This window comes from Stylophora pistillata, chromosome 12 (assembly GCF_964205215.1).
Source record: "Stylophora pistillata chromosome 12, jaStyPist1.2, whole genome shotgun sequence".
Classification (NCBI taxonomy): domain Eukaryota; kingdom Metazoa; phylum Cnidaria; class Anthozoa; order Scleractinia; family Pocilloporidae; genus Stylophora; species Stylophora pistillata.
In genome coordinates this window covers 25234305-25247246 of record NC_142530.1, presented here as the reverse complement: position 1 = coordinate 25247246, position 12942 = coordinate 25234305, and the positions used below count along the sequence as shown (strand labels likewise).

General features: G+C 41.0%; 1 long non-coding RNA gene across 1 annotated transcript; it reads right to left on the bottom strand.

Moving 5' to 3' along the window:
* Window positions 1-8386: 8386 nt before the first annotated feature.
* Window positions 8387-10740, bottom strand: LOC148719388 (uncharacterized). The gene is made up of 2 exons (XR_015993610.1): window positions 10507-10740; window positions 8387-9769 (listed from the first exon to the last, which is right to left on the bottom strand). It is a non-coding gene; the product is annotated as an uncharacterized LOC148719388 (long non-coding RNA).
* Window positions 10741-12942: the final 2202 nt, after the last annotated feature.

Here is a 12942-nt window from a genome sequence, read left to right as displayed (position 1 = left end):
ATATTACCGTGAAAATCTTGACAATCGACCCAGTTAACCTCATGCCCACTGCTCTCTTGGTTCGCTTCAAAATCATAGATAATGTCATCTTCACTTCTCGTCTTGCAAGGGTAGCACAGCTTCTTCTCACTACACAGCGGAGCTGATAGACAGTTTCCACCCTTACACTGTTTACGTGTCATGAAACAGAGATGTTTATTCATGTCACAGTACTTGTGGCAGTTCTTACACATTGAATATCCGCAGATATGGTTTTCCAAACCATTGGTCACCGTTCGCTCACACTTAAGGCATTTCGCAACTCTTTTGCAGACAATATCTGATATCTTCCCTGAAGATCTTTCACGTTTTTGCTGTTCGAAACACTCTCTTTCGAAGAACGATCTATTACAATCAGCGCAATTTATCTCTTCACCGGAGCACTTTTCGCCGTCTGGAAAGTACTTGAAACATGCGATGCACTTTGCCGGACATTTGTGTAGGTCGCGATGTGTGTAAGCTTTCTTGCATGTGTGGCAGTAATATTTTTTCGCCAGAAACGCTGGCATGCTGGTGATTACATCGAAGTGATTTTTGTTTTTGTAAAGGTAAATATGCTGGCCACTGCCATCGTGGCGCCCATTTTTAGAAGTGAAGATCAACTCATTGAACTGATCACCATCGATGATATTAATCTGAACCTTGAGATGATCTGCGAATTTAGCTATATCTTCGAGCGTTGAGCCGTGTTGATTCATCTCAACACCCGCCTCTTCATGAAGCTTGATTGCCTCATCTCTCTGTAGCTTTCTTGAGTCGTTAAAGCCATGTTTCAACTGTGATGCTGTCCATATTTGCAACAGCTGTCACAATCGCTCGCGCAAGGCAGATCGAGTCATCGTTCTTAATTGTGAGCACACTCCTTTTTCTCTCGATATTTGCATTTGTGACGCGTAATCTTCCTTTTCCTCGCGGCATTTTAATCGATTGAATCTCGATCTTGACCTCTGAGAGAGGTACTGAAGAATACTCAACATTCTCTGAAATCTTACGGACAAAGTCAATATCAAAATCATCGGTGATTGTCGTCAACTTTGTGCTAATCGGGTTTCGAAAGGAATCATGACTACATATCACTCGTATCTTATCACCATTTATCAACACTCTTTCACGACGAACTATGTTTACAACTTCAAGAATGGTTTTGTCGATATTCATCCCACCATCGTTGTCGTAAATCGCACCATTGATGTGAAATGCGTCAAAGAACGTTGAGAACTTTTGTTTGAGTTCGAATGGAGTTTTGTAACACTAAACGGCTCACCACCTGCGATCGGCTCTCTTTTATAGAGCTCAGCGATATGCGCTTTGAAATCTTTTAGCTTATCATCGACTATTGCTCGCGGTTTACTGCTTGTGTTCGCTGTCTCTATCAGCCACTTACCCCGATCCTCCACCTCACTCTTCCCCCAATCAACAGCTTTCTCAATCTTTTTTACCACCCCTTGGAGTCGCGGTGCTGGTGCCGGTGCCGGTTCCAATATTGTCTGTTCTTCCGGTATCTCATGCTCCGGTATCGAATCATCGAGCAGAGACCCACCTGGAAAGACGACGACGTCTCTCCTCTTTCGCTTCGGTTTCACTGCTCTCACAGCGACAAGCTTTGGCATTTTTACAGGAACCCCCTCCTTTTCGACAAAAGTGATAAGGTCTTTTGGTCTTTGGGTCTTTGACCCTTTCACAGTAACAACCGCTCTCTGAAGTTCGATGAACTCGATCCGCTCAGCCTTTCGAGGTTTTGAGTAGCCACGAAGGCCCCGCTCTTTAGCGATCTGTCGTAGTTGAACAACATTATTCTTATCCGTAACCTACAGATCTGCTCTACAATATGAAAATCATTTTTTTTGACCCATTTTTTTTCTGACCCTCGAGAACAAGAAGAACTACCACTTTTGACGTGTAAACGCGTCAAAAGTACGCGTGAAAACGCGTACTTAAGTCTTAACCCTTAGGTCTCTTCTGGCTTCTCCCCCCTTACGTGGAGGCGCCTTCTTCACACGGTAAGCTTCGAAAATAAGAGAGTAGTCTCTCCCATTAAGCTTAATTTTGTTCCCTGTACTCACATTCTTCGATCTCAGCTTAGCACCAAACAATCCAGGATTCACATTGAAGTGTTTCGCAGCAGCACTAATTGAGGGAAAGACCTGTACATGTTCGCGTATATAATTGAGGGAAAGACCTGCTTGATAATCTTCTCCCTCTATGCCCACAGTAACAGGGATACTACTACTAAGTAGTATCACTCTTCTCCTCATAACGGTGTAACGTGGACGAGGAGGAGGAGAATCTCTTATCAGCTTAATCAACTCTTCTCTCCTAATCTTGTGAAATCTTTGCAGTCCCATCTCTTTCGCTTTTTTGAGGAGTGCGGCTTTTGGCAGAGCGCCAAGCTTATCCGGAGGAGGAGGAGGAGAATCTCTTATCAGCTTAATCAACTCTTCTCTCTTAAGCTTGTGGTAATATTGCAGTCCCATCTCTTTCTCTTTTTCGAAGAGTGCACTGTTGGTAAGAGTTGTTAGTTTGTCAAGCTCATCCATCTCAACTGTAAGTGTGTGTCTCATATATATGAAACATTTCTTTAAACCATTTTTTTCAAATGTCTTGAAGCTCTCTCTCATCAACCCATGAATTGAATTTTTCTGGGTAACCGCTCCCCTTCACGAGTGCCTGTGGGCCCCGGAGCCCACTACTCCTTCGTATGACCCTCTCGATGCGGAAAAGGTCTGAAAGGCTTTGCTTAGCTCTTAACATCTCCTATTCATAGAAAGAGCCTTTGATGTCCTCATCGAGCAAGTCTTTCAACTTATAAGTTATCGGATCGGTATACTGTATCTTATCCACAACAAAGATCTCCTCTGTCCAATTCGGTGTGAACCCCTTATCAAACACTTTTCTCTTGTATTTTGAGTTGCGAACACGATCGCCGACTGCAAACTTAGGTTTCGCTTTTGAAGCTCTCAACTCTCCATAGAGATTCAAATAGACATTATCCTCATTCTTTTTCTTGGAGGCATCAACAGGTGTCATCTTGATCGATCTGTGCTTACGATTGTTGTACCTCTCTACAATCTTCGGTAGAATGTCGAGGTACTGCGTGTTGTTCTGTATTGTAAACTGCTTCCATATGTTTGTTTTGACCGTACGATTCCACCTCTCACAGACAGAAGATTTTTCCTCGTTCTCTGTCGTGTACATCTCCACACCGTTAGCTTTCATTAGGTCCTTGACGTGACTATTGTGATAATCCGACCCCTTGTAAACCCAAAGTCTCTTTGGACTTCTCCTTCAGAGAATATCTTTCTGGACCCCTCTGCCACACTCTCACCCTTCTTATTCTTCAGAGGAACGATCCAGCCGTATTTGCTAAAGACGTCCACATCAGCAGATAGCGATAGCCCTTGTTCCACTTTGCAAACTTCTGCATCTCAACGAGATCAGAGCACCAAGTGTCGTCGATACCCTTAACAATAAAGCGTCGCTTTCTGAAGTTTCGTCTTATGGGTTTATGCAGCTCATCAGCTAACCCCTGAAAGGGGGAAGGTTTCACGTCGATTTTTTTTTCACCACTCCAAGACCGAGCTTCTGCTTGGTGTTGATTATGTTTCTGGCTGCCCAATGCCCCAACTGTCTCTCACCTTTTGGGATCGCATCGAGAGCTTTCACCATCTTCCGGTCAGCCGTATTCTTACACTTCTTTGGGTTAGCACGATTAGTGCTATTTGCACAGATGCTGTAATCAACTTCATGTTGCATAGCGACAGCGTCGGTCGGACCTGAGGGTGGGTCATAGATCTCCAAAATCTCTCCTGTCTTTGGGTCGTATCGTACCTGACTTGCAACGTCGTTTAACGGTCCTGTATACTTATGACCAGGAAGAATCCAACCAGATTTCGGATTTGGTAGTTTTCCGATAGCTTTGTGAATATCGAAGGATCCCCCTTTATAAAGGGGGTGTGTCGGATCATTAACACCATCAGGAGCATACATTGACATTGGATACATTTTTGAATAATCATAAACACTTTCCCCGATTCTTCTGCTCATATCATCTGCAAAAGAATCCAAGGCTTCATCGAGATATCTGTTCGCTGTCTCCTTCATCTTTTTCTTTGCAAAGTCTGACTTGACGGCTTTCGCGAGAGAGTTTTGTCCGAGATTGGCCAGACCCTTTACCCCCATCTCAAGAAGAGAGGTGCTGTTCCTTCCTACATTATTGAAGAGTGCGCCTCCTTTTTTTTACTGGTGGTACTTCCACCCAGAAATCTAACCTTTGTGATACCGAACTCCGCCCACTTCGATTTGAGCATCAAGCTCCCATTCTTTGCGACCTCCTCTCTTTGGCTCCTGGGTACAGACTCGGTCTGTTTTAGCTGTTTCACGCAGTAAGTCTTCATAGTAGTAGTACCTTGTTGTAGTACCTTGTACTATACTGCTAGATTTTTTCATCAAAATTTTTCATGCAGCTCTTCTTCTCTTTGTCGACAAACAAAAATTCATAAGGGCCGAGTTTTGAGAACAGATCCGGCTCAACCATATTCTCCTTTGCGATCAGGTCGCAATGGCGTTTAGAAGCAGGAGTGTACAGGATGAGATGGGAGCAGTTCAATCTAATATTCTGCGGTGTGTCGTAATACGACTGATTCAGATAGATCGGGGAGATTTGGTGATGTCTTCCATCGGTGTAATGGTTCGCAATCTGTTTCTGTGAAGCATCCGGAGCGTTGATGAGGTCGTCGAAAATCACTACCTTCCTACACCCCTCGGGATACTCTGATGTGTCTAGAATGTTATCAGGATTCAGAATCTCCCGAACAACGTTACCAACTCTCTGTGATACTTTATGCATAAACTTTTGCAGATCCTGAATCTTGTCTTGATGAGTGTTTGGTGAATAGAGGTAGATCGTTTCATAAATGACCAGCGGTGATCTCAACATATGCATGAGAGTGTTTGTCTTTCCACTCCCACTCGCACCGGCAATCAGCATTCTGTACTCCTCATCAAGAAAGTCATTCAACCTTCTCTTACGATTTCTATGTGAACCTTTCACATCGTAATTCGGGATATTAACCATCTTCGATTTACTCTTGTACAATAAATACTGAATTACAAAAAAGGCCTAAGGTCTCTCAGAGGTCAAAGGCCTCTAGAACGGGTCTTGAGGTGGGGTGATGTGGAGCATTAGCAACACTTAAGTCGTAAGATAAGTGTTGCTAATGCTTTTTGCATCAGCGACACTTGTGTGAAAAGATAAGTATTACTCACGCAAATCGGGTTAAAGAAACAGAATATCATAGAGTCGATCTACATCAGTGACCAAAGTACCTCGATACAGATCAAAGTAAATGATGTCTATGTGAAACCTCTGAAACCGAGACAACCCCTAGTCGTTGTTGAAGAGAGTGATGATGAAGATGAGGCCTAACAGCAAAGATCTACGAGGCTTTAGTCTTTCAGATCTTCATCACCTACCACGAATCTCTCATCATACTGCTTAAGTACTTTAGTCGATTGAAAGATTGGACACAGATCTGTGATTGTATCATCGATGAGTCTGACCTCATTGAGAAACGATGCATTGTCGAACGGTCTTCCTCTCAGATAGGACCTCAGTTCAGTCAAGATCTTCTCATAGGTTGTAAAGGCGAATTTGCTCATATCGATCTTTCTGTCGAACTTCTTCACATCTGTCAAAGTCTTGAGAAGGAGACCCGTCCCTGTAATTGCGGCGAGCGAGATCGGGTTCATAGTCAACCCCCCGACGAGTGTCCCGATAACAATGAGTGAGGTGCTTCCCAGGCTGCAGAGCAGGCTCTTTCTCATGAAGGTTTTGAATGTCTTCCTCGAACACCACCATCTCTTGTGGTAATATCTGTAGAGAGCTTTGATCTCTTATATTCTCTCCTCTCCGATAGAGTAGTCGATGTGGTTGAAGTTGAAGATGTCTTTCCTCAGAGTGTGTTTCATTTTATTATGGGAACCCATGATAAAATACTCATGTTATGAGTAATCTGCTCAGACCGTTTCACAAAATTTCATTCTGTTCAATCCTGTTTCACAATCATCAGATGACTATCATCCAAACCGTCGAGAAGAACAGAACTGTTATCTGTCGCAATGCTCATTGACGTGTTCGCCTGGAAATATAATAGAACGGTATTAGCGAGTGACGTCCAAGCATTTTTTGTGTTGGGTAGCACTACCAATATACCGTTTGCTGTGGTCACGAACGGATTGCTCAAGATGAACCTGAGATGTGATAGATGTTGAGACTTGATACCATCGGTGTATGTGATCAGATACATACCAGCGTTTTTGATTATGAGTTTTGTGTTGTCTGAACTGTTTACTGTGAAATCAGCGTTAGCGCTCTGTGATACATATGTGGCATGATCTGATGCTCCATTGATGTAAAAGTTAACCTGTGATTTATTGTCATGAGAACAGTTTCCTCGATACCAGATCTTTCTTGTCGCATTCGTCAACGCTGTTTTGGTTGCTCTTGCCTCGATTTTTGTTTGCAAAGATGTTTTCATATCATCGACATATTTCTTTGTAGTCGGGTTTCCGTCATCCTTCGGTTCATTTGTCAAAACCATTTGTGGATAAATGTACATTTTTCTGTCATAGAAAGAGTACCATCGATCCCAAACAGTCTCAGGCAGACTGTTGTGATATCCCTTGCTTCCGTAAACCAAAACCCAAATCGGAAGTTTCTGATCATAGGCCTGCCCTGATCTGTTTTTCATCACGATGTCAAACATGAGATAGCTCGGTGTTGCGTCACTCCATTTTGTCGTATGTATGAGACTGACAATATGATTTGAGAATCGATTGCTGCGCTGCCTTGAAACTGTCTCGAGAGAGCTTGTGGCAGTCAGAGTCACAGAGTTTGGATCAACTTTATTGGATTCCCACCACATTTCACAGACAACTGTGTACTCTGATTTCGCGGCCGAATGCATGTTGACACCGAAGCGACTCGAATAGTAACCTTTTGATGTATCGAGAAGAAGATCGAACGGTTTTGTCTTCCTTGCAAATTTATGAAAGTTTTTGAAAATTTGTACTTTGCCGGTGATATCATCTTCATCGCTAAATTCATTGCCAATAATACCATTCATGATATAATCGAGATCGTTTTTCAAAGTGGTTGTAACGCTATGAGCAAGGTGGTCATTGACATGTTTTTCAAGGTTCGTTTTGGTCGTCCCCACAAGGGTGTCGACATATGTTTTGTTACATAGATCACTCCCACCACTCGGTGCAGCAGAGTTAATTGCTTTATTATTGCCGAGATTGAGGTTTCCTATCATTGTGTCGCCTGCCTTATTTAGCTCGGCTGTGGCTAAATTCGTAACAGTTGTGGTACAATGATCTACATACTTTTTGCTCACAGCTTCGTCATTATCTGCAAAACTATCTGCTAGATTGATTATCTTTCTCTTTCGAGCATCGAGAATCTGTTTGTCATTTAAATTGCTAAAGCTTGGCACTGTCTCTTTCACATTGTCAACGTATGGGTGATTCGCATTGGAGAGAGTGGTAATATGGAATAGAGCCTGTAGATGCTTCTTTATTGACGCTGCTTCATATCGAGAGACGAGTGTATTTGAGCTCTTATAAGTGGACTGCTGAGCGGTAGTCACACCGTGATAGTTCTCTCTCTTTGAATTTATTGCGTCGTTACCATTCACATCGATATCACCGGTCATTTTCTGGCTACCACTCAACAGCATCACAGCGGTGGTATTAGGCTTTGTCGCTATGCTTTGCCTGAAAGTGGTTGAATCGAGTTTTGCTGTCAGACCGTTAATTACGGTCGAGATGTCGGCTTTCTTTCCGACTTCAGTGTTGAGTTTATTCAGATTGACAGCTGCGGTACCGTTTAGGGGTTGATCGGATAGACCGCTAATCTGCCTATCAGCACCGTGAGAGCTGGTGAAAGTTAACGCCTTCAGAATATTCCCACCCTTTGTTCTATCGAGATAGTTTGAAAGATCGACACTTCCTCCAGAGCCGACAGGGCCAGCAGGGCCAGCAGGGCCAGCAGGGCCAGCAGAGCCAGCAGGGCCAGCAGGGCCAGCAGGGCCAGCAACGATGATAAAAGCTCTGCTTATCCAGGAAATTGCGCTTGAGTAACTTTCCCCCTTCTTATTTGCGATCAGCTCCGCCAGTCTGCTGCGGTATTTAACACACTCATCTCAGTGCCATTCCATCTGTGGTCGCGAATTAGGGGAGTGAATGTTCCTTGTTCGTTCTCCATTACTCTTTCGGTATACTGCCCCTTCTCGTTCTCATGCTTCTTGTGGATCATATATAATAACAACGATGATAATAATAATGATGATGTTTATTTATATTTATTCAGTTGTCAATGGGGCACTACAAAAGTAAATTTCTGAAAGAATAAAATAAAAAATAAAAGCCTATCTAAAAATAAAAATTAAGATTAAGAAAAGGAAATTCAAATTGAAATGCACGGCTTATCTCAGCTTCAAGGTTGTAGGTTTGGCTTTAAAAAACGATAATGTTTTGTGTTTATAATGTCATTGTCTAGATTATTGCAGTCATAAGAAGCTTGAAAAAGATAAGTTCGTTGGCCCCCACTGGTGCGCAGGCGAATGTGTAGGTCATTCATTCTGAGAATAAAGGCTGAAAGTTTCTAACGAAACTGTGGTGCTGCGTCGGTGGGGGTAACAAGATAATTGGTTAAATCAACTAAGTTGAAATTAAAAATTGGCCACCGTAACGAATAAAAAAGCTGACGTCGGCTTTTTTATTCGTTACGGTGGCCAATTTACAATTTCAACTTAGTAGATATAACCATTCATTCTGTGAGTTTGATAAGAATGAACATTACCATCGCGCTGGATATCGGATTCAAAATTGACTTTTATGTTCACCGAAAATGAGATAAAGACAGATGGTAAAGATAATTTAAAGAGTTCAGTTTTAAATTTGAAAAAAAGGATTGGATCATTTCACAGCTGTATAATCAGCGTACTTCTCAGGTTTATAAAATGCAGTTTCACATAAGAGCTTTGGCTTACTTTAATAATCTCAGACTTTGTTTAAAAGTATTGATTAGTTATAATTATTAAAAACTGTGCTTTCCTCCATGAATGTAGCGTTTTTATGCGGATGAGTTCACTGACACTTGAGCTAGTCCTAGGCAACTAGCTGATTTAAACGCTTACCAAGACGGTAAGAGAAAAAGTATATTAAAATAGAGCAATTCAGTGTTTACCAGCTGCCTCTCGAAACAGGGAGAAAATTATAAAGTAGATAACTGGCAAGTTTCATGATTGAGTTGCCGATTAAGACAGTAATGCAGGTAAATAAAACTGCCCTGACATTGTTGTTCTTTCTGAAGTAGTGGGAAAACCCAATAATGAGACTATTGAAAAAAACAAAATTAATAAATAAATCAGCACGGTTGTAAGTGTCACGTTACATCAGTCTCTCTTTACTTTCTACTTTCATCTCCGGCTTCACTTTTCAAATCCACTTCCTCAATTTTTGTTTCTTGTTTCATCTGCAGTAAACTGAGCGTGCGGGCTAAAGCTAACGTTTTTAACTCTGGTACCACGAATTGCTTGGCCTTTTTGTTGGTCTGAATAGTAACGCAGGCTTTAGCTGCCTTCTCCAAGGAATATTTCCGCTCGCCATCAAAGTTTGCACAGTCTCTGCCGGCATCCATTCTATGCGTCTTTATATTGTAGTTTGACTGCAGAATAAGAAAAAAAATGTATAAATTACTGCAACAAAAAACACATGTTTCAGGAAGAATTAAAAGAATATTCAAGAACTAGTCTAAAAACAATACCACATGATCAGGTTTGATGAAAATTTAAGTGTTCCTGCTTTTTAAGAGAACGTGTTAACAGATGAAGAACATGCATGCATGCCAAGAGTTTACCAGCGCTGGGACTAAGACAACCAGAATTTTTTTTATCGTTTGCTGCGAGCTCAAAAACTCAAATCTGTGGTGTCGAACACGCATAAGACATTATAAACAGTTTAGAATCTCCTGACACGCATCGAATAATTGATTTGATTATGATCTCTCATCGCTGTTAAATTCGACGATGTCGTCGAGTTGATCACTGGTAAGTTATCATAGTTGCGAAACAGAGTAATGCTATGCCACTAAATGTTAGTCCCTTACGGTTCCTCCACTTGCATTTGAGGAAAGCACTGAAAATGGTAATTCTTTCACCGCCCTTTGTTTGATGGTATTTTGGGATTCCTAATAACGATCGCACGGTGTGCTGAACATTTTAACGTTCACTATCAGGTTTTCTTAAATATTGATTTACTTAATCAAAAGTAATTTTCCCCCTTAACGAATTACATATTACTCATCTGATTTGCAGTGGTTTCGGTGCAGAATTGCTTTTCAGTTGATTAATTATTAAAGTTCTGTCAATTTCAACAGCTCAGTAGAGAAAAGGACGAACTTACCTGAAAGAAGTTGATGTCTCGGATGCGACTTCCCTCTGAAGTTCCGAAACTCTCAGCTTGATGTCGGTCTCGTTAAATGAAAGTGCTTTATACCTTACTCAATTTATGTCGATATGTCAGCAATATTTTCCCGAAGAAAGAGCTCATTAAAATCAGTGGCATAGGCTTGGGAAAATACCAGGCTTTAGGGGAATATTTCTCCAGGCCTTAGGGAAATTTTGCTTTCTCAGGCGCTTTTTATTTCCGGTTAAGATAAAACCTCGTGGTTGTGACCTTATGCATATAGGTGGCGATTCTTAATAAGATAACTCAGTGATACTAACGTGTGCCCTGATTGGTAAGCTTGTATTTTCTAAAAGTCTATTTCCTAAAAGCAATATACCGCACCTTCTATCAGTTTACCAGCGCAACAGCCGACGCGAGATGAAGCGAGGACACTCGAAAATTTTGTAAATCGCTTGTCTCCGGTTCGGGATTTATAAACGTTTTTCGTGTTTACTTTCGTCGGTAAACTGATAGAATGGGAGGTATATTGTTTAGATAGCTAGGAACTCTTGAACATGTTGGGATTAAACCGACATTTATTCATTTTTCTTTTAAATTTTGGTCTTCAGTAACTTATGGCAGGTGTCTTTAGTCCTAGGCGAGGAGTTATTCAAAATTTAATTCAGGAGTTTACCGTCTATAGAAGGATCATCGGGAGACTTCGGTTTCCATAAAATTAGCAAAGTTTCGCGTCACCCATCTTGCGAGCTGAAATTGTGGAGCTATGAAATCCAGGCAACTTTAAAGTAGTTATTATTTCTCGTACAATTTACCAATTTACACGACAATTCCTAAATTAAACTATAGAGGAAAAAGGGTATACGATATCCGTATATTTTCCGATTATGACGGGTGCACAATAACCATTATTCAGGGAAAATCCCGCGGATGGGAATGAAACGTGATCGACTGAGGATAGACGATGGAAATTATAAATCCTCTCGAGATCAAAGAGCATAAAAGACTTCCTGTCTAAAGCTATCGGAAAACCTGAGAGCTGCATTCTTTATTTTTTCAACCAACAGTCCAGAATTTTTGCTTATTCGTCTTATCTTATACCATATTATTATAGATTCGTTTTCTTGAAAAAGTTGGTCGATGTTGCTGTGTTATGTATTTACTGTATAAACGACTATACCAACCAAAAGTTGCTGTGTTTCAATTCAGTAACAGAAGAGTTGTTTATGAATGAAAGGGAAACACACTTATGTTTGTCTGAGTTTACTTTCCTTAGTAAGATGAATAAATTGATCATATCCAGTTGTTTAACATGGTGACCTTGAGGTTAACGATCTGCCGCAGTGGAAAAAATCCCTCAAAGCACCGATTCACCTTACATGGAACAAACTGTGACCTGAACAGCTTTGATCAAAGGGGCTATGAAGCGCACTCTTACCTTTCATGAACTTGTCATGTAAGTGAATCGCTTTTTTTGTCATATGATATCTTGGAGAAGAGTCGAAGTACAAATATATTTTTTCAATTAGGCGTTTTTTTTAGGGTCTCTGCCTTTGGTATTTTTTTCGGATATATATAACTTCTTGCATGGACCGTGTGCACCAATTTTTTTTTTAGTCTGGCAAGAAGGACAAGGCGATAGGTGCTCATGATGGACTAAAATGAGAGTGGTGAAAAAATGGAGTTTGCTTAAGGATACGCCTGGACCCATCATAGAACAAAATAGCTATTTATATCTTGATACGAAAGTCAATGTTGCCTATGTGCTTTTGAAATTCCGAGTCAGAATTCTCTTTGTTGCTTACTTGTTTCTTGATCTTTTAATCAACCAATTCATTTTAACGATATGGCATAGAAATCAATTCAGATTTCTTTGTTACTAATTTCGATACTAAAAGAAGATTTATTCAAAAGTGGGTCTTTTATTAGCTTGTTCTCAGGTACGATTTATAGCTGTTTATTGTGAAATGGAAAAGTTGCGTTTTTCAAATGAAAACGGATATGTGTGGACGTGGCCAGAATTAAGATTTGCTCGGTCACTCTTTGGTTCGAAGAACAGGCGGTCACCTGTCATAGGGGGTGGGAAAATCTGGAGCTTTGAATTCGAAAACTTTTAAAATACTGATGATTTCTATGATCTATCTGGTTGGGCAACAATTCCTCAATCATCGGGGTCGGAGAAAATCATACACGATCTGTGCAATTTGCAATCATGACGGTCTGTAAAATAACCCAATACTAAGGGATAGTACAATGGAAGTTGTACTGGTTTCGCTCGACAATCAAGGAATTATAGACTTCCTGTCCAAAGCTGACGATAAAAGATGATTGTGTGGTCTTAACGTTTCTATAGAGTGACTAAGTGTTTCGGCTGTTTCTCTTCATTTATACCTATTATTAGCTAATCTGATATAGTATATGTGCCGTTGACTT